At 40.6% G+C, this 22,678-nt stretch overlaps 1 protein-coding gene and 1 pseudogene across 1 annotated transcript in view; both read left to right on the forward strand.

The window, feature by feature from the left end:
* Positions 1-22,678, forward strand: part of LOC102912479 (NADPH-dependent 3-keto-steroid reductase HSD3B3-like) — a 107,673-nt gene that overhangs the window by 62,120 nt on the left and 22,875 nt on the right. The window lies entirely within an intron of this gene.
* On the forward strand, positions 8,660-22,508 carry LOC143274060 (Y-box-binding protein 1 pseudogene; annotated as a pseudogene).

A 22,678-nucleotide genomic window follows, 5' to 3' on the forward strand; every position in this document is an offset into this window, starting at 1 on the left:
CTGCCATCATAGAAGAAACCAATACTTCTATCAGAGCAATTAAATAATCAAATGCCTATTAAAATAAACCAGGCATTTATTGGAATAAATGAGTAGTGTGTTCTACTCATTTTAAAATGAGCAGTTCGACCATTTGGCAAGTGACTCAAAATAAGTTTTTTCGGTGTTTTCCAATCTTCATTAATAACTATCAGGTCTGTGAAATCTCTTGCAATGCACTGGAATAATTTTTTTCAGAGCCAGTCCTCTTCTGTAATAAACATGTGAATCTGGTATAACTGTTGAGAGCTGTTCACAGACTCTTATTATTCTCCCATGAGGTCTATCTGATGTCGTGATGAGAATCTTAGGAGATGTCTGTCTGTTCAAGAAGGAAGAAAATTCATCTGTAGCTTCATCATAAGCAACATCTTCATCATTGGGGTCTACCATTTTTTATCTTGTACATGTTGATTGTCAGTGGTCTAGGGAACAGGCTTTGGTGGAGCCTTTTCACCAAGCATATTTATCATCTTTAATGTTTACATTTCTTTTCCATGCTTTAAGAGAGTGGAAGGCATTTGCTAATTTCCACAAGTTAGTCTGAGTTAAATTGCCAAATTGCAGGAAAGGATTTGACGTTCATCTCCACGCCATTGAATAGATTCATTAACAGAGGAACTAATTTCTACAGTTCCACTCAAACCATACTGCTGCCATCTTAACTTTGAGTGAGAATGTTTTATTTGAGGGAAGCCATAAATCAATGATGTCTCTATGGGAGATATTAATCAGCACTCAATATTTCTCTCACATTTTTGCCAATGCACCCAGTCAGATTCCATGGTGGTAACCCTCATCTCACCAAAGAGTGGATTTGTGGAACTAGTGACACTAATCTCCTGTCCTTCAAAACCAAATGCATGAAGCAATTAAAACTTACTATGATAATCCTGGGTAGTATCGATTATAGATAGCTATACTTGAAAGATCATATTTAGACATCGAATTCCATTTCTCATACAAATAGGAACTCCTTGTACTCCCACAGTATAATTTTTAATCTCTTTACCCTACTCCATTGGCTGAGCAGGACTTCGGTTGTCATAAGGACCAGGTAGCCAAGAAGATTCATTAACCATCATAGGAATATTCATAACTCCCCAACTTTTGGCTAAGTTAATTGGAGGATTAGGTATAAAGGTCCAGTAAGTATGACCAGTCCCCATTACCTGTGTAGTTGCCACAGACAGCATAGCAAGGAACAAAGTTGTAGCATTTAGAGGTCTCTGAGGCATTTGAATTATCACCTCCCCTTTGTCACACCAGATTTTAAGCTGTCCTCAGGTGGGAGAATTAGCTGTTTGCTCCAAAGGCCTTCTGCATTTTTTATTTCCCAGAGGCATCTCAGCCAAGGAATCCATGAGACTCCTCTTGCTCATGGCAGATTTTTTATCATTTTTGATGGGATCCACAACCTTTTATCTCCTGTGAAAACATAAGCATACCCCTAACCCTGTCTTAACACTTTCCCTGGTTTCTATTTTGATGTGAAAACATTTATAATACATGGGCTGACTCAATTTAGCAGGGTTTTCCACCATCCCATGTATTTCAGTAGCTGTTGTCCCTGTTTCATTAGTGTTTAAAAAAATTTCAAATTACTAAAGCAGTATGCAGTCTATCCCTGGGGATGCTCATGTCCCTCTTCTGTTTAATAAGCGTCTCCTTTAGAGTGTAATTAGATCTTTCAACAAATGCTTGTCCTGTAGGATTACATGGTATCCTTGTAATGTGTTTTGTATTATAATGCACAAAATTTGTTATATTTTATTGGAAACATAAGAGGAGGCATTATCAGTTTTAACTTATATTGGTATGCCCATTATACCCGTGGTATAAATGTGTAATTATAGAATTAACATTTTCAGAGCTTCAGGCAGATGCCCATTGTAATCCAGAGTATGTATCAAATGTATGATGAACATATTTTAATTTTCCAAATTCTGCTAAACAAAATATATCCATTTGCTAAATTTTATTTCTTTATGTACCTTTAGGATTAGTTTCTGCAGGTAAAGGAACTTGATTATACAAAGAACAAGCAGGACAGTTTTTTTTATAATTTCCTTACCTTGTCGCCAAGTATTGGAAAATTTTTTCCTTAAGTCCCTATTATTAATGTGATGTTTCTTATGAAACTCTGAAATTTCCAACATATTTCCTATCAGTAATTGGTTAATCTCTTTATTTTCTTTTTTGAATGGCCCAGGCAACCCAGTATGAGATAATATGGGTAACATGAAATGGGCAATTCATTTTTCAGCTTGCATGTCTTGTAGTACAAATAATAAAGTTAATTCTGAATTACCAGGAATAAGTTCAGCACTTTTTATATGCAATACAACACTTTGTGCATATCGAGAATCAGTAATTATATTAAGACATTTGTTAAAGTCTAATGAAACCATCGTGATGGCATATAACTTTGATATTGTAACTGAATCATATGGATTTTGAAGTACTTACTGGTTTCCTGCTTTATAACCAGCCATTCCTAATTTATTTGCATCAGGATAAAATGTAACAGTCCCAGAAATAGGTGTTCTTTTTATTATGAGGGAAAGTATCTAACCAGTTGATTTAATTAATTGAAGTTGCTCTCTTTTTGGATTTTTGATATTAATTGCTCCTAAGAAATTACTATAAGCTCTTTAACAATCAACATTAATCACCCACATTTGCATAATTTCATCATTAATATAGGGTACTGCAATCTCAGCTGGATTCATTCACAACAATTGACGGAGAAACATTTTTTATATAGGTCTTTAACTTTTTACTTTGTCTGTGAGATAGAAAAATTCATTCCAAAATATTGTTTTCTCTCTGCATAATGAACCCAGTAGGGGGATGATCGGAAGGTACAGTTATGGAAATACATTCAGTTGTTAGGTCTAGTAGATCTACATAGGCATTCTGTAGGTTTTATTCTACTTTACAATTCATTAAGAATATGTAATTGATCTCTTTTAATCTGTACTCTTTGTTTTGATACTCTTCAGGCATTTCCCCAACTTCCTACCATCAAGGCTTCCTAAATTTCCCACAGCTTTTGCAAACATCACAGCCAACTGTGGACCAGTGATTCAAACACATGCACCTACAGGGTATGTTTCATGTTCAAAGCACAACTGTTCAAATGATACATTTCCTGTTCAAACCTACCCCTGATGACTAATAGACAACTACCTGTGGTTCAAAATACATGTGTTTCTATGTCCAAAGTCCACATAGTGTCAACACTAGCAATGATGTTCCAAAGTCCAAAGCTTAAGCAATCTCTTAACTATAAACATCTATTAAAAAATCAAAGGGTTTACATACTTCAGTACACAAAGGCACAGAGTAAACATTCTCTTTTTGAAAGAAGAGTTGGGCATGACCAGAGCAAAGCAAACTGAATCATGGAGGGCACACATGGAGTCCTGGGGTCCTATATCTGACACAGACTTGTGATGAAATTGTTTGTGCTCCAAAAGGGCTCCCTTCCCTTGAGCAACACCTGCCGTCTCTTCAATTTAGGCTTGTTTGTGAACACCCAGGTTTGATCTCGTGTTCTCAGAAAATGACTGCTGAGCCAATGCCTGGTCTTGATGCTGCTTCAAGCCAAAAGTCTCCAAAGGGCATCTACATTTAGGGAATGGTTTGTGGTTGTTGGAGGGGACCTCACATTCTTGGGCAATTAATACTTGATTGGTGACACTATTTGGAGAGTAGCCTTGCTAAACGAAGTGTGTCTCTAGAGAAGGACTTTGAGAGTTCAAAAACTCACACCAGTTCCTCATTTGTTCTCTCTGCTTCCTGATTGCAGTTAGAGACATGAGCTCTCTTTTCCATTGTATATGAGAAATATATAATTTGCTTTTACAGGAGTTTGCAGGTAAGACATTGCCATGAGTCTGACAAGAGACTTTAGACTTTGGGGTTTTAAAACGGCACCAAGACTGTGAGAGACTATGGGGACTTTTGAAGTTATACTAAATGCATTTTGTCACTATGATATGGCCATAAGACTATGGGGAGGCCAGAGAGTAGAATGCAGAATGTGGTAGTTTGAATTAGAGCCCCACCCAAATCCCACCCCTCATATTCTTAGGCATCTGAATACTTGGTTCCCAGGTAGTGATACAGTTTGTGTAGGTTTAGAGGTGTTAAATATGTCACAGGGGAGGGAAGGCTTTGAGCTTTCAAAAGCTGTGCGTTATTTTCAGTGTACTCACTCCACTTCCTGTTTGAAGACCTAGGTGTGAACTCTCAGCTGGTCCTTCTTTTTGCTGCAACACTTCCCCATCATGATGGTGATGGACTCTACCTTCTGGAGTCATAAGCCCCAATGAACCCCTCCTTCTGTAAATAGCTTTTGTCATGGTGTTTTATCACAGCAGTAGAAACATAACTAAACAGTGACATAGCATTACTCTTTTCCAAAGACTTTTCTAGGATTTATTTAGTGTGTGTGAATGTTTTGCCCACATACTTGTATGTATACCACATGCTTGCCTGGTGCCTGCAGAGCGGTCAGAAAAGGATTTCAGATTCCTTGGAACTGGAGTTACAGACAGTGAAGAGCTCCCATGTAGGCTCTGGGAACTGAACCTGGGTCCTCAGCAAGAGTAACAAGTGCTCTTAACCACTGAACCATCTCTCCAACCTGGACATGTTACTCTACTCTTGAAGGTAAAATTAATTGTGATTCTGATGAAGGCTTGTACTTATGGATTAGATCAGGGAAGAAAAGGTTAAAAATAGGGCTGGGGATTACAATAACTAACAATATTTTCAAAATGTAAACCATATTTTTTCCTAATCTTGTACTATTTAGGTTCCTTTTTCTTTTAAAATTTACCACCATGTACTTAATTTAGTGGCTAAGTGGGAAGCTGGTTGTCTCTCTGTATGCATCTTATGCATGGCATTTGATTGGTCAGGCCCATTCAGTGAGGATTTTGCAGAATATACAAAACAGTCAGTTAATTCTTTATTTAAAATACACGAGAGGAAGTTATCAGTAAAGGATGTTGATTATATACTGAATAAAAATATATGCCTATTTTTTCAGCTTTAAAGAGGTCCACAAACTACTAAAATGCAAGCAACTTCCCTTCCTATATGAGTGATGAGGACACTGTTAGAAGAGAAAGTTGGGGTTCCCACTATGGGGTCCTAATCTAGTAAACAAAGGAAACTTGAGAATGATGTTATTAGAGTCTAAAAGAAAAACACCAAGGTAGGCAAGTTGTAAATACCAGCACCTGCCAGCAGGAGAGCGATGGAGAACAGACAGAATGAAAGTCCTGCTGTCTGAAGTAAGCTGGCATTGTCAGCAATAGAAGGCAGCAAACACATGTGTGGTAGAATGTGGGGGCTTCGTAAAATGAGTGAGAAAGCTCAGAGAGCAGTAGGGAAAGCATGGCCAGGCTTTGACCAGTGTCTTAGTTAGGGTTTCTATAGCCATGAAGAGACACCATGTCCATGTCACTCTTATAAAAGAAAATATTTTATTGTGGTATCTTGTTTACACTTCAGAGGTTTGGTCCATTGTCATCATGGTGGGAAGCAAGGCAGCACACAGACACACATGGTGCTAGAGAAGGAGCTGAAAGTTCCTACATCTTGACTCACAACAGGAGGTGGTCTGTCTCACTGGGTGTAGATGAGCATTTATGAGTCCTCAAAGCTCACCTCCACAGTGACAACCTTTCTCCATCAAGTACACACCTACTCCAACAAGGCCACACCTTCCAATAATGCCACTAGCTTTGGGGGCTATTTTCTTTCAAACCACTACAGCCAGTATCTGAAAGAAGAAGGGATAGAAAGAAAAGAAAAATTTACTTTTTTACTGAGTCACTCAGAAAAGTGAGCATGCAATAGAAGCCCTAAAAGCAGCTACATGGGAAATGAGTTTCTTAGAAAGAGAAGATTATTGTATCATTAAGGGGCTAATTGTTTCTCCCATCTCCTTTGCCAGTCTTCAGGTGAATCTGTTTTCCTTGGAGAGTGAATTTTTGGCCAAAAGACTAACAAGCCCAGCAAGACTAAGAAAGAATTCAATGTTCAAATCTTTGATGCATATCAGAATGATATGTCTCCACCCAGGGGCAGAGGTGTTCCATTATTTTGACCTGGAGATCTAAGGATTGGCAGAGCTAACCTTTTTAGTGTTACCAGGGACACAGAGGTGGAGTCTGATGCCAACTCTGAGGAATGGTCTATTGTTGATGGACTCTACAGTTACTAATCTCTGATTAGCTGTTTAACATTCTTCCTCAGGTGTTATATAGAAACTTGCTACTGAAGAAACTTTCTGAAATATATACATATATGAAAGATATAGATGGAGTCACCTAGTAATGGGGGAGACAATAACCAACTAGACATCTTATATACCAAATGAAACCTCCAGTTCTAGGAATTGGTTATATCTAGGTGAGCCTTTGGCCAACAGGACCCCATGGAAATCCCTAACCATTCCAGCCTATTGCCAAGATTATTTTTTTGCTCTCCACAGACTAACTGTAAGGCCTTATTCCTAAAGTCAATGCTTACATTTCTCATTGAACACAAAGGAAGGCTGAGCTTGTGCCTATTTATTGGCTTCACCCTGCTTACTAGCATTCATGGTACTAGAAGATGCTGTGCATGCCACTACAGAAGAAAGGCAATCATCAACCCAGCTACAAACCCTGTGACATACCATGTCACATGCCTGTGAGACATGCTGGTGCAATAGTAGAACCAGTGTTCTAGGAGTCACCAACCACTCTCTGGTTGGATTTAAGGCTCATTACATGAGTTTCTATGCCTGACACTGCTAAGGTGACCAAGAACATGAGGTTGGATAGGCCATGGGTTTAGGCAAAAACCAAATACTATTGTTCTGTTAAGGAAATATAGCAATAAAATGACTGCCTATTGAAGTAGGGCAGGCCCATAGGGGCGAGAAAATTGGCTCAGACCACTTTCCAAGGCATGCACATAACATACTCCTTATGAGCCAACCTGGAGTCTGCCTGAGGGCCTAGCAACAGGATCTGTCAGTGTTCCTGGTCACTGTCACAGATCCTGGTTGCTGTCAGAGTTGCTAGTCACTGTCAGAGTTCCTGGTCTTGCAGAGTCTGACTGAGGGTCTAGCAACAGTTGCTGTCAGGGTTCCTATCAATGTCAGAGTTCCTGATTGTGTTCAACCAATGAAGGATGAAAACACAAACTGGGTGCTGGGAGGAGGGTATATAAGGCCTTCCCAGTTATTGAATAAATGGCTTCATTATTTGCAATTAATGGACTCCTAGTGTCTGTGTCACTGATGCCACACCTTTTCACCCCTACCCCTAAGGGAGCCATTAGAAGCCAAACAACAGCCTATGACTGACTCTCTGACCCATAGACCAGTGCCTCACTCAACCATTATCCAAGAAGTGTCTTCTGCAGTAAAAAGGAGTTTACATAGAGACCCACAACTAGATAGTGTTCAAAGAGTGAGAAACATTGGAGCACCCAGTGATAAATGCAATGTCCTCATCAAACCCTCCCAGTGGTACTCAGGGACCTATGAAGAAGAGGAGGCAGAAAGAGTGTAAGGGCCAGAGGTGATGGATGACTCCAAGGAAACAGTGTTCTCCAGACACAACAGGGCTGCTGCACATATGTACTCACAGACTGTAGCAGCACACACAGTATCTGCACAGTTTCAAGCCAGGCAGGGTCCCAGCACTGAGGTCAGGAGGGTTCAAACTTCTAACCAGGAATCTATCTGTAATCAAGTACCCGTCTGAGAAGGAAAAATTAGTGTTCTCCAATGGAGTCTCATTGTGTACATTAACCACATTCCAGTTCCAGTGTATTTGACATGCTCTGCTGGCCTCTGTGGTCCCTGTACACACATGATAAAAAGACATACATTCAGACAAAACACCCATAACAATTTAAAAAAAAATAATAGAAAGACCTAGAGTATTAGTAAGTATACCTTTTGCTGTGTCTGGAAGTCATTTCCAGGAAGGATTAGCAAACCAGAAAAGACTTGCTGTACAGGTGGCACCATCCTATGTTCACAAACTAAACTAAAAGGAGAGAAAGGCAGACTGAGTGCAATATGGAGCTGAGAATTCAGTCTGTCTGTTTAAATGTCATCTGCAGCCTCAGATCTGCCTTCCAAGAATAAAACTGTGTAGGGATATCAATGATCTTAGGATTCTTGGTCTCCAAGGAGACTATCCATATGAGGAAGGATCATGCAGAGAAATTTTAGAAAAATAGGAAGTATGCTGCACAAAAATTGTTTTGTTTTTCTGGAGAATAGGGACTACCCAACTGTCCCTATGTGTGCTAATGGCCTGCCCCAGGTGAGACTGCTGCTATGTCCTCCTGCAAAATCTCATGATGACCAAAACATTGACCAGCACATGATATATATTCTGGTTAGGGGCACTCCATGCATCTTCAATGATGCAAAAAATCCCAGATGAAGGATGCAGAATTTGGACTTTACTCTTTCAGCTTCCTGTATGGGTCATAACATGAAATTAATTAAGAAGACAATAAGAAGGGATGGAGAAAAAGTCACAGGACTCATTCCAACATGTTAGGAATAAATGTAAGGATATTAAAAAGTAAAATGGGTAAAGAACAGGCCAAGGCACGGGAAGTAAGAAAAGTTAGAAGTAAAAGTGTTTCTCAAGAAAGCCGGAACTGACCTACTCTGGTGATGGGATGGCCAAACAACCTAATAGTTGTGCTAGAAACCCCATCCAAAGACTGAGGGATCTGGATGCAGAGATCCACGGCTAGACCCCGGGTGGAGCTCTGGGAGTCTAATTAGCGAGAAAGAGGAGGGTTTATATGAGCGAGAATTGTTGAAACCAAGGTTGGATAAAGCACAAGGACAAATAGCCAAACGAATGGAAACACATGAACTCTGAACCAATGGCTGAGGGCCCCTCAATTGGATCAGTCCCTCTGAATGGGTGAGACAGTTGATTGGCTTGATCTGTTTGGGAGGCATCCAGGCAGTGGGACCAGGTCCTGTGCTCATTGCATGAGTTGGCTGTTTGAAACCTGGGGTTTATGCAGGGTCGCTTGGCTCAGCCTGGGAGGAGGGGACTGGACCTGCCTGGACTGAGTCTACCAGGTTGATCTCAGTTCTTGGGGGAGGCTTTGCCCTGGAGGAGGTGGGAATGGGGGGTGTGCTGGGGGGAAGGGGAGGGGGGTAGGAGGGGGGAGAACAAGGGAATCCATGGCTGATATGTAGAACTGAATGGTATTGTAAAATAAAATAAAAGGAAAAAAATAATAAAAAAAATTAAAAAATTACAAAAAAAGAAAGCAAAGCTAATTTGCTTAACAAAAAAGTGTTTCTCAAATCATTCTTTATAAAATTATCTAATTATGTATGGAGGTATAATACATGCCTGTGTGTGGGAATGTGAACATGTGAATACAGGTGCAGGCAGAGATCAGAAGTGGATTATGGGTCTCCAGGAATTGGAGTTATAAGGGGTTGTGAACCACCTGATTTGGATGCTGGGAATCAAACTTGGGTCCTCTTGTAGAGGAGCAAATTCTCCTCCCCACTGAACCGACCCTAACATTGCTAGTCAGAAAGGAACAATACTGGGCCCTTGTAAATACCCCCAACTGCCAGAGCCAGGAGAAAGAACCAACTGAAAAAAGACCTTCTGACCAGATATTTATGTAAACTACAGATAAGGAATCCGTGTTCTAAGCTGTGCTGGTTACAGATTAGAGGGAAAGAACAATGTAGAACAGACATTTGGTGATTCACTACCCTTTGAGGGACCGTAAGCAAACATATTGATAAAGTCTCAAGGAAGCTGTAGTTGGAAAAGGGGATAATCTAGGCTTAGTACTTGTTACTTTGGGGAGGGTGTGTGTTGAAAAAAGAATAAGATATTTGTGAAATTTCTCCCTGGGCTTTTGTGTTTCAACATATGCTCAGATAAAGTGCGTTTTCCAAAGTGTTTGGCCTTCACCTCTTAACTCTCTTTATCTGATTCTCTTCAATCTTCTGACCTTTCTCTAAATGTATAAAATCCCATCATTTTAGTCTCTTGTCAAGAACATTGCTGCGGATGGAAATAAATCCTGGAAGGAGAAACACAGTCCTCTTCTCAGCAGCATGGGTTTCTTAGATTATCACTAAGAAGGGCAATGAATGTATAGATGGGTTAATGCTTTTTTATTAAGGGGTGGATAATGGGACTCCTCTGTCTCTGTCTCCGTCTCTCTCTTTCTGCTGGTTATTCAACATGGAAAGTCTCTAAAAAAACAAACTGCATTTATTCCAGTTGAGAGAAACTCTAGAGTCAAAATGTCATGATTTTAATGAAAGATCTGATGTGTGAGATAGCCTGGGGCAAGAGCCAGGCTGAAGAATCAAAACACAGACTGAAGGGTGTCCAGTGACCGTTGTTTGTAATCCTTATATAAAAATGAGGCCAGTTTGGGTAACAGTCAAGTTATATGCGCGCACGCACACACACACACACACACACACACACACACACACACACACACACACACGAGAGAGAGAGAGAGAGAGAGAGAGAGAGAGAGAGAGAGAGAGAGAGAGAGAGAGAGATAATTAAAGTCCAAAATCATTTAGCTTAATCACCAGCAGGAGCACAATGTTTTATACACAAACCTCTAAAGGAGGAGAGAAATCCCTGGCATTGATACACACAAAAATAAAAGGGTTAAAAAGGGACTCAGGTCACAAAAATAAAAGAGTTAAAAAGAGACTACTAGGTCGATCTCAGTCCTTGGGGGAGGCTTTGCCCTGGAGGAGGTGGGAATGGGGGGTGGGCTGGGGGGAAGGGGAGGGGAGCAGGAGGGGGGAGAAAAAGGGAATCCGTGGCTGATATGTAGAACTGAATGGTATTGTAAAATAAAATAAAAGGAAAAAAAAGGGGGGGAGGGGCTCAGACCAGGGAAGCAGGTAGGCTAATTGCAGATCTTCCTCCAAAGTCCTTCCCTACTCTCCACTTTATCTGGGGCCACAACTCCAGCAGGAGCTCCCTGGGAACCTGAGGTCACCCCAGCCAAGCATGCAGGAAGACTAACTAAAGATCTTTACCACTCCCTCCTCTCCTACAAATTGAATCCTCCAAGTCTCACCCCCATCTCTAGAGCACACGACCTTGCAGTCTCATCATCCTCTTTGCCCTCATCTCCAGTCCATCACACAGATCTACCCCTCCAAATGTTGTTCCCCCAACTCACTGCTTTATCTCAGTCCCCAGCACCATTGGTATTTCCTGGGATCCAGCCAGCCAAGCCAGGCCCTGCCAGAGAATCATTAGGATATCAAAGCAGGTAGACAATATTCATGTTTCACTTTCCATCCTCTCCTCCAGATCCAGTCTCCCAGTTTAATCCCCAGTTCTTCAGCAGGCTAACCATATTGGCCTCTCTTTATGCTCTGCTCCTACTCTCAAAGCACTAAACAGATCCTGATGGAAGATCCTGATTTCCTACATCCTGTGGACAGCCTCAGCATTCTATTCATAGCCCACTCCCATTTCTAAGTGTCAGTTCTCAATACTTAGAAACATATTTAATAGGGAATCTCTAGTGGCCACACCTACCAGGATCCCAAAATAATTTTTAACAGGCAACACACAGAAACCACACTCTACTAAAAACCAGAGAGGACAACAGAAATGGAGCAACAAAATACAACCAACAAAGACAAGACCAGATATGAGCCCCTAGAATTACAATTGTCACAAACCAGAATACCTTGACACCAGTGTATTAACACAATCTATAACAGCCAGGACAAAATGTCTCTACTAGATCACAGCAACCCCAATTTTGGGACGTAGCTGAAGCATAAGGAAAAGACCTGAAAATATCCTTTATGAATATGATAGGAGTCTTTAAAGAGGAAATGAATAAATTCCTTAAAGAAATCTATGAAAAAAAAAAAAACAGTGGAAGGAAGTGAGCAAAACAGTTCAAGACCTGCAAATGGAAATAGAATCAACTTTTAAAAAGAAAAATAAATGGAAGAAAACACAAATCCAAACTGAAAGAAATATGGAAAGGAAAAATTTTGTAACTCAAACAGGAACCTCAGAGGTATGCCCCACTAACAGAATAGAAGAGATGGAAGGGAGAATTTCAGAATTGAAGACATTATAGAAAAACTTGATATCTTGGTCAAAGAAAATGTTAAATCTAAAAATGTCCTGACACAAAATACCTAGGAAATTGAAGACACTATAGAAATAATAAATCTAAGAATAATAGGAATAGATGAAAGAGAAGAATCCAGGTCAAAGGCATGGAAAATATTTTCAACAAAGTCATAGAAGAAAGTTTCATAACCTAAAGTATGACACTGCTTTCAAAATACAAGAAGCATATAAAAAACCAAATAGACTGGACCAGAAAAAGAAGTCCCATGGCACATAGCAATCAAAACACCAAACACAAAGAACAAATGAGGAATATTAAAAGCTGCAAAGGGAAAAGACCAAGTAACATATAAAAGCATGTCTATCAGAATGACACCTGACTTGTCAATGGGACTCCAAAAGCCAGATGAACCCAGAGAGATGTACTTCATTCTCTAATACCATACATGCCAGCCCACACTGCGGCGCGCTCCTCGGCCAGCGAGGAAGAACGACCACCATGTGAGGATCCATCTCAGAACACACTTTATTGGAGCGCCTCTTGGTTAAGGGAGAGCAGGAGGTGAGGGGCGGCGAGGACTAAACTGCTGCTGCTTATAAAGGGAATCAGGCAAACGTGCCGTACTGTGATTGGGTCCCGCCAGAATGCTAGCACGGGGAGCCACGGGATAGGCCGAGGACATAAGGCCAATTACCATACTCATGCATCATAGCCAAATATGGAGTTGTTTACAGCTAGGCTACCAGGAAGCCAGCGCCATCTTTGAATAGCGGCTCCCTACACCACACTATCATACCCAGCAAAGCTTTCAATCACCATAGATGAAGAAAGCAAGATACTCCATGATAAAACCATATTTAACTAATATCTGCTACAAAGCCAGCCCTGCAGAATGTGCTAGAAGGAAAAGTACTACCTAAAGAGTTAAACCATAAAAACCCAAGGGATAAATAATCCAAGACCAGTAAATCAAAAGAGAGGAACCACATATAGTCCACCACCACCACCACCACCACCACCACCACCACCAACAACAACAACAACAAAATAATAGGAATCAACAAACACTGCTAATTGATATCTCATAATCAAGATATTCAGACTAACAGAATGGATGTAAAAACAAGATCCATTGTTCTGCTGACTCAAGAAACACACCTCAACATAAAGAATAGACCACTTCAGGATAAAAACATGAAAAAAATATTCCAAGAAAATAGAACTAAGTTGATGTAGCCATTTTAATAGCTGAAAAAATAGACTTGAAACTAAAACTAGTCAGAAGATATAAGGAAGGACACTACATATTCATCAAAGGAAAAGGATATTTCAGTTGTTAACATATAAGCACATGGGCAACAAAGTTCAAAAGAAAAACTACTACAGCTTAAATCACATATTGTCCCTCACACATTGATAGTGGGAGACTTCAATAACCCATAACCCACTGTGGCCAACAGACAAATCATCTAGACAAAAATTAAACAGAGAAATTCTCTGTAACTGATGTTATAAACCAAGTAGACCTAACAGATATTTACAGAACATTTCATCCAAACACACACAAAAAAATGTACCTTCTTCTCAGCACCTCATAGAACTTCCTCCAAAATTGATCACACACTATGAAAAAGCAAGTCTCAACAGATAAAAAAAAGTTTTTTGAAATAACACCCTGCATCTTCTCTGACCACAACATAGTAAAACTGGATCCCAACAACAACAGAAAGCTTACAAACTCATGGAAACTGAACAACTCTTTACTGAATAAAAAAATGGGTCAAGATAGAAATCAAGAAAGAAATTAAAAATTTGTTAGAATTGAATGAAATGAAACACAACATACTCAAACTTAAGGGACACAATGAAACTATTCTAAGAAGTAAGTTCACAGCACTAACTGCCTACATCAAAAAAAGAGATCTCATACTACTAACTTAATAGCACCCCTGAAAGCTCTAAGGCAAAAAGAAGAAGTAGACCGAAAAGGAGTAGACAGTAAGAAATAATCAAACTAAGGGCTGAAATAAATAAAAGAGAAACAAAAAATACAAGAATCAATGAAACAAAGACTTGGTACTTTGAAAAAAGCAATAAACCTTATTACAAGTTAACTATAAGGTAGAGAGTGAATACCTAATTAGTAAAATTATAGCTGAAAAGTGGACTTGAAAACAGACAGGGAATCCTGAGAATTATGGGAATAGCTTAAAAACTTGCACGACACGAAATTGAAATTCTAAACAAACAAACAAACAAACAAACAAAAAACCCAAATAGATAATTTTATCCATACATGCCACTTATCAAAATTAATTCAACATCAGATAAGCAAATAAACAGACCTATAACCCCTGTTGAAATAGAAACAATCATTGAAAGTCTCTTAACCCAAAAAGAGCTTAGGACCGGATTTTTTTTTCATTTTTCTTTATTAAGAAATTTTCTACTCACTCCACATACCACCCACACATCTCACCTCTGTAGATGAACAGTCTTATTAAACAAAAAACACAGAGCCAAATGCAGAGTTAAAAGCTCTAGAGGTCAGAGCAGTAGCTGAGAGCTGAGACTTAAAACGCCTTTCTTACCCTTTGCTGCCGCTGTTGTCCTTCCTCTCAGAACAAAACCTATTTCCTGTGTATCTGTCTTCTTATTGACTTTCTGTTCTGCCTTCCCATTGGTTGTAAACCCAACCACATGACCTCCTTGTCACTGCCTGTCTATACAGACCTCCAGGTCTTCTATGGTTGGTATTGAGATTAAAGGCATGTGTCTCCATGCTGGCTGTATCCTTGAACACACAGAGATCTGTCTGTCATGTGATCGGGATTAAAGGTGTGCACCACCACTACCCGGCTTCTGCTATGGCTTGCTATTAGCTCTGACCCCCAGGCAACTTTATTTATTAAAATACAAATAAAAATCACATTTCAGTACAAATGAAATATCACCATAGAGAAGATATCAATGAAACAAAGACTTGATACTTTGAAAAAAGCAATAAACCTTATTACAAATTAACTATAGAGAGAGAATATCTAAATTAGTAAAATTATAGCTGAAAAATGGACATGAAAACAGACAGGGAATCCTGAGAATTATGGGAATAGCTTACTCCTTATTCCTCCCACTCCCTAGCCCTCTCTCCTAGCCACCCTGCATCCCCACATCCCCCAAATCAAGTTCTCCCGTGGGGAGTCAGCAGCCTGGAACACTGAGCCTAGGCAGGTCCAAACCTCTTCCCACTGCACCAAGGGTGAATAAGTTGTCACACCACAGGCACTGGATTCCCAGAAGCCTGCCCATGTACCAGGAAAGGATCCCATCTCCCCTGCCCAGGTGCCCCCAAAATAGTTCGAGCCAAACAACCATCTTCCATATCCAGAGGTCCTAGTCCAGTCCCATGGGGGCTCCACAGCCACCAGTCCACAGTTCTTCAGCTTCCACTAATGTGGCTGGTCATCTCTGCACGTCCTCCCATCATGATCTCGATATCCCACACCTGCAGAATCCCTCCTTGCTCTCTTTAATTGGATTCCAGGAGCTTAGCCTGGTGCCTGGCCATGGATCTCTGCATCTGCCTCCATCAGTCACTGGACAAAGACTCTATGATGACAGCTAGGTTATTCACTAGATGGGTCACCAGTGTAGACCAGTCCAGACACTCTCTAGACCACAGCTGGCAGACCAAGGTGGGGTCATATTTGTAGATTCCTGAGAGCCTCCCCAGCACTCTGCCTCTTCCTATTTCCATGATGTCCTCATCTATCATAGTATCTCCCTCCCTGCCCTCCCACTCTGTCCCTGTTCCAGCTTGACCCTCCCATTTCCCTATGTTCTATCCCCTACTCCTCGCCCTCTGCCACCCCACCACACACCCAGTCTGCTCATGTAGATCCCATCCACTTCTCCTTCACAGAATCATCCATGTGTCCCTCCTATGATCTTTCCCTGATAGCTAGCCCTCTGGAGCTATGGGTTGCAGTCTGACCATCCCTTCCCTCACATCTAGTATCCACTTATGAGTGAGTACACACTGTGTTTGTCCTTCTGAGTCTGAGTTACCTCACTCAAGATGATATTTTCTAGTTCCATCCATTTGCCTGCAAATTTCATGATATCATTGTTTTGTTTTGTATTTTACTGCTGAGTAGTACTCCCTTGTGTAAATGTGCCACGTTTTCTTTATCCATTCTTCAGTTGAGGGGCATTTAGGTTGTTTCCATGTTCTTGCTATTACAAATAATGCTGATATGAACATAGTTGAGCATGTGTCTTTGTGGTAAGATTGAGCATTCCTTGGGTATATGCCCAAAAGTGGTATAGCAGGACCAGATGTTTTTTTTTTTTTAATTTTATTTTATTTTACAATACCATTCAGTTCTACATATCAGCCACAGATTCCCTTGTTCTCCCCACTCCTGCCCCTTTCCCCTTCCCCCCAGCGCACCCCTCCATTCCCACCTCCTCCAGGGCAAAGCCTCCCCCAAGGACTGAGATCAACCTAGAAGACTCAGTCCAGGCAGGTCCAGTCCCTTCCTCCCAGGCTGAGCCAAGCTTCCCTGCATAAGCCCCAGGTTTCAAACAGCCAACTCATGCACTGAGCACAGGACCTGGTCCCACTGCCTGGATGCCTCCCAAACAGATCAAGCCAATCAACTGTCTCACCCATTCAGAGGGCCTGATCCAGTTGGGGGCCCCTCAGCCGTTGGTTCATAGTTCATGTGTTTCCATTTGTTTGACTATTTGTCCCTATGCTTTATCCAACCTTGGTTTCAACAATTCTCGCTCATATAAACCCTCCTCTTTCTCGCTAATTAGACTCCCAGAGCTCCACCCAGGGTCTAGCCATGGATCTCTGCATCCAGATCCCTCAGTCCTTGGATGGGGTTTCTAGCACGACAATTAGGGTGTTTGGCCATCCCATCACCAGAGTAGGTCAGTTCGAGCTGTCTCTTGACCATTGCCAGCAGTCTATTGTGGGGTATCTTTGTGGATTTTTGTGGGTCTCTCTATCACTTTGCTTCTTCCTATTCTCATGTGGTCTTCATTTACCATGGTCTCCTATTCCTTGTTCTCCCTCTCTGTTCTTGATCCAGCTGGGATCTCCCGCTCCCCCAAGCTCTCTTTTCCTCAACACTCACCCTTCATTACTCCCACTCATGTCCAGGCTATTCATGTAGATCTCATCCATTTCTCTGTCATTGGGGGATCCCCATGTCTTTCTTGGGGTCCTGTTTTCCAGGTAGCCTCCCTGGTGATGTGAGTAGCAGTCCAGTCATCCTTGTTCCACATCTAGTATCCTCCTATGAGTGAGTACATACCAAGTTTGTCTTTCTGAGTCTGGGTTACCTCACTCAGGATGAATTTTCCAGATCCATCCATTTGCCTGCAACCCTCATGATGTCATTGTTTTTCTCTGCTGAGTAGTATTCCATTGTGCATATGTACCACATTTATTTATCCGTTCTTCAGTTGAAGGGCATCTAGGTTGTTTCCAGGTTTTGACTATTACAAACAATGCTGATATGAACATAGCTGAGCAAGTGCTCTTGTGGTATGATTGAGCATTCCTTGGGTATAAGCCCAAGAGTGGTATAGCTGGATCTTGGGGGAGACTGATTCCCAATTTTCTAAGAAAGCGCTATATTGATTTCCAAAGTGGTTGTACAAGCTTGCATTCCTACCAGCAGTGCCGGAGAGTTCCCCTAGCTCCACATCCTCTCCAGCATAAGCTGTCTTCAGTGTTTTTTATCTTAGCCATTCTGACAGGCATAAGGTGGTATCTCAGAGTTGTTTTGATTTGCATTTCCCTGATGATTAGGGATGTTGAGCAATTCCTTAAATGTCTTTCAGCCATTTGAGTTTCCTCTGTTGAGAATTCTCTGTTTAGTTCTAAAGCCCATTTCTTAATTGGAGTGTTGGGCATTTTGATGTCTAATTTCTTGAGATCCTTATATATTATGGATATCATTCCTCTGTCAGATGTGGGGTTGGTGAAGATCTTTTCCCATTCTGTAGGCTGTCGCTTTGCCTTGTTGACCGTATCCTTTGCTCTACAAAAGCTTCTCAGTTTCAAGAGATCCCATTGATTGATTGTTTCTCTCAGTGTCTGTGCTACTGGTGTTATATTTAGGAAGTGATCTCCTATGCCAATGCGTTCAAGACTGCTTCCTACTTTCTCTTCTAGCAGATTCAGAGTAGCTGGATTTTTGTTGAGGTCCTTGATCCACTTGACATTAAGTTTTGTGCATGGTGACAGATATGGATCTATTTGCAGCCTTCTACATGTTGATATCCAGTTATGCCAGCACCATTTGTTGAAGATGCTTTTTTTTCCCCATTGTAAACTTTTGGATTCTTTGTCAAAAATTATATGTTCATGGGTGTGCGGGTTAATTTCAGGGTCTTCAATTCGATTCCATTGGTCCACATGTCAGTTTTTATGCCAATACCAAGCTGTTTTTATTAGTGTAGCTCTATAGTAGAGCTTGAAGTCCAGGATCGTGATGCCTCCAGAGGTTGTTTTATTGTACAGGATTCTTTTGGCTATCCTGGGGTTTTTGTTTTTCCATATGTAGTTGAGTATTATTCTTTCCAGGTCTGTGAAGAATTATGTTGGTATTTTGATGGGGATTGCATTGAATCTGTAGATTGCTTTTGGTAAAATTGTCATTTTTACTATGTTAGCCCTGCCTTTCCATGAGCATGGGAGATCTTTTCATTTTCTGACATCTTCTTCAATTTCTTTTTTCAGGGACTTAAAGTTCTTGTCATATAGGTCCTTCACGTGCTTTGTTAGTGTTACCCCAAGGTATTTTACATCATTTGTGGCTATCGTAAAGGGTGATGTATCTCTGATTTCCTTCTCAGCTTTTTTGTCAATTGTATATAGGAGGGCTACTGATTTTTTTGAGTTGATCTTGTATCCTGCTATGTTCCTGAAGGTGTTTATAAGCTGTATGTGTTCCTTGGTGGAATCTTTGGGGTCACTCAAGTATACTATCATGTCATCTGCAAATAGGGAAAGCTTGACTTCTTCCTTTCCAATTTGTATCCCCTTAATCTCCTTATGTTGTCTTATTGCCCTGGCTAGAACTTCAAGTACTATATTGAATAAGTATGGGGAGAGTGGGCAGCCTTGCCTCGTTCCTGATTTTAGTGGAATTGCTTTGAGTTTCTCTCCATTTAATTTGATGTTGGCTGTTGGCTTGCTGTAAATTGCCTTTATTATGTTTAGGTATGTTCCCTGTATTCCTGATTGCTCCAAGACTTTTATCATGAAGGGGTGTTGGATTTTGTCAAATGCCTTTTCTGCATCTAGTGAGATGATCATGTGGTTTTTTTTTCTTTGAGTGTGTTTATATGGTGTATTACATTGACGGGCTTTTGTATGTTGAACCAGTCTTGTATCTCTGGGATGAAGCCTACTTGATCATGGTGGATAATTGTTTTGATGTGTTCTTGGAGTCTGTTTGCAAGTATTTTATTATTTTTGCATCAGTGTTCATGAGGGAGATCGGTCTGTAGTTCTCTTTCTTTGTTGTATTCTTGTTTGGTTTAGGAATCAAGGTAATTGTAGACTAATAGAAGAAGTTTGGTAATGTTCCTTTTGTTTCTATTGTGTGGAACAATTTAGAGAGTATTGGTATTAACTCTTCTTTGAAGATCTGGTAGAATTCTGCGCTGAAACCATCTGTCCTGGGCTTTTTTTGGTTGGGAGACTTTTAATGACTGTTTCTATTTCCTTAGGGGTTATTGGACTATTTAAATAGTTTATCTTGTCTTGATTTAACTTAGGTATGTGGTACCTATCCAGAAAATTATCCATTTCTTTTAGATTTTCCAGTTTTGTGGAGTACAGGTTTTTAAAGTATGACCTGATGATGCTCTGGATTTCCTCAATGTCTGTTGTTATGTCCCCCTTTTCATTTTTGATTTTGTTGATTTGGATTCTCTCTCTGTTTCTTTTGTTTAGTTTGGATGAGGGCTTGTTTATCTTGCTGATTTTCTCAAAGAACCAACTCTTTGTTTCATTAATTTTTTTGTATTGTTCTCTTTGTTTCTATTTTATTGATTTCAGCTCTCACTTTGATTATTTCCTGGCATCTATTCTTCCTGGGAGATGTTGCTTCTTCTTGTTCTAGAGCTTTCAGGTGTGCTATTAAGTCACTAGTGTGAGATTTCTCCAACTTCTTTATGTAGACATTTAGTGCTATGAATTTCCCTCTTAGCACTGCTTTCATAGTGTCCCATAAGTTTGGGTATGTGGTGTCTTCATTTTTCGTTGATCTCTAGGAAGTCTTTAATTTCTTTCTTTATTTCTTTCTTAACCCATTGGTGATTCAGTTGAGCATTATTCAGTTTCCATGAGATTGTAGGTTTTCTGTAGTGTTTGTTGTTGTTGAAATCTAACTTTAAACCATGGTGGTCTGATAGACACTAGAGGTTATTCCAGTTGTTTTGTATCTGTTGAGATTTGCTTTGTGGCCAACTATGTGGTGGATTTTAGAGAAAGTTCCATGGGGTGCTGAGAAGAAGGTATATTCTTTTTTTGTTAGGATGGAATGTTCTGTAGATATCGATTAAGTCCATTTGAGTCATGACATCAGTTAAGTCCTTTATTTCTTTGTTAAGTTTCGATTTGGGAGATTTGTCCAGTGGTGAAAGTGGGATGTTGAGGTCTCCCACTATTAATGTGTGGCGTTTTATATGTGGTTTAAGCTTTAGTAATGTTTCTTTTACATATGTGGGTGCCCTTGTATTTGGGCCATAAATGTTCAGAATTGAAACTTCATCTTGGTGGATCTTTCCTGTGATGAGTATGTAATGCCCTTCTTGATCTCTTTTGATTGATTTTAGTTTGAAGTCTATTTTGTTGGATATCAGGATGGCTACACCTGCTTGTTTCTTAAGACTGTTTGATTGGAAAGTCTTTTCCCAGCCTTTTATTCTTAGGTAGTGTCTATCTTTGAATTTGAGATGTTTTTCTTGTATGCAGCAGAAAGATGGGTCCTGCTTTCGTATCCATTCTGTAAGGTTATGTCTTTTTATAGGTGAATTAAGTCCATTGATATTAAAGGATATTAGTGACCTGTCATTGTTAATTCCTGTTATTTTTTTGTTGGTAGTGTGTGTGTGTACTTCTCTTCTTTGGGGTTTACTGCTGTGGCTTTATCTATTGCCTGTGTTTTCGAGGGTGTATCTGACTTCCTTCGGTTGGAATTTTCCTTCTAGTGCTTTCTGTAAGTCTGTGTTTATGGATAAGTATTGTTTAAATCTGGCTTTGTCTTGTTCACTCCGTCTATGATGATTGAAAGTTTTGCTGGGTATATTAGTCTGGGCTGGCATCCATGGTCTTTTAGTGTCTGCATTACATCTGTCCAGGTCCTTCTGGATTTTGAAGTCTCCATTGAGAAATCGGGTGTTACTCTGATGGGTTTGCCTTTATAAGTCACTTGGTCTTTTTCCTTTGCTTCTCTTAATATTCTTTCTTTATTCTGTATGTTTAGTTGTTTAATTATTATGTGGCGAGGGGACTTTTTTGGGGGATCTTGTCTGTTTGGTGTTCTATAGGCTTCTTGTATCTTCATAGGCATTTCCTTCTTTATGTTGGGAAAGTTTTCTTCTATGACCTTGTTGAATATATTTTCTGTGCCTTTGAGTTGGCATTCTTCTCCTTCTTCTATGTTGTTGAAGGAGAAAAGGGTGCGGAGGCAGCAAATGGTACAGGACCTGGTGGAGTTCCAAAGGCGGTAAATTCGCAGCAGACCGTAACCATTATAGACGCTATCCATGTCGTAGGGGTCCTCCACACAATTACCCCCAAAATTACCAGAATAGTGAGAGTGGGGAAAAGAACGAGTGGTCGGGAAGTGCTCCTGAAGGTTCCCACCTTACTACTTGAGGAGACCCTATGGGTGTCGACCACAGTATTCCAACCCTCCTATGCAAGGAGAAGTGATGGAGGGTGCTGACAACCAGGGTGCAGGAGAGCAAGGTAGACCAGTGAGACAGAATATGTATCGGGGTTACAGACCACGATTCCGCAGGGGCCCTCCTCGCCAAAGACAGCCTAGAGAGGATGGCAATGAAGAGGACAAGGAAAATCAAGGAGAAGAGACCCAAGGTCAGCAGCTACCTCAACGTCGGTACGCCTCAACTTCAATTACTGGCACAGACGCCCAGAGAACCCTAAACCACAAGACGGCAAAGAGACAAAAGCAGCCGATCCACCAGCTGAGAATTCATCCGCTCCCAAGGCTGAGCAGGGCGGGGCTGAGTAAATGCCGGTTTACCATCTCTACCATCATCCGGTTTGGTCATCCAAAATGAAGAAATGACATGAAATTCCAGCAATAAGAAATGAACAAAGATTGGAGCTGAAGACCTTAAGTGCTTGCTTTTTGCCCGTTGACCAGATACACTAGAACTATCTGCATTATCTATGCAGCATGGGGTTTTTATTATT

This window comes from Peromyscus maniculatus, chromosome 6 (assembly GCF_049852395.1).
Source record: "Peromyscus maniculatus bairdii isolate BWxNUB_F1_BW_parent chromosome 6, HU_Pman_BW_mat_3.1, whole genome shotgun sequence".
Classification (NCBI taxonomy): domain Eukaryota; kingdom Metazoa; phylum Chordata; class Mammalia; order Rodentia; family Cricetidae; genus Peromyscus; species Peromyscus maniculatus.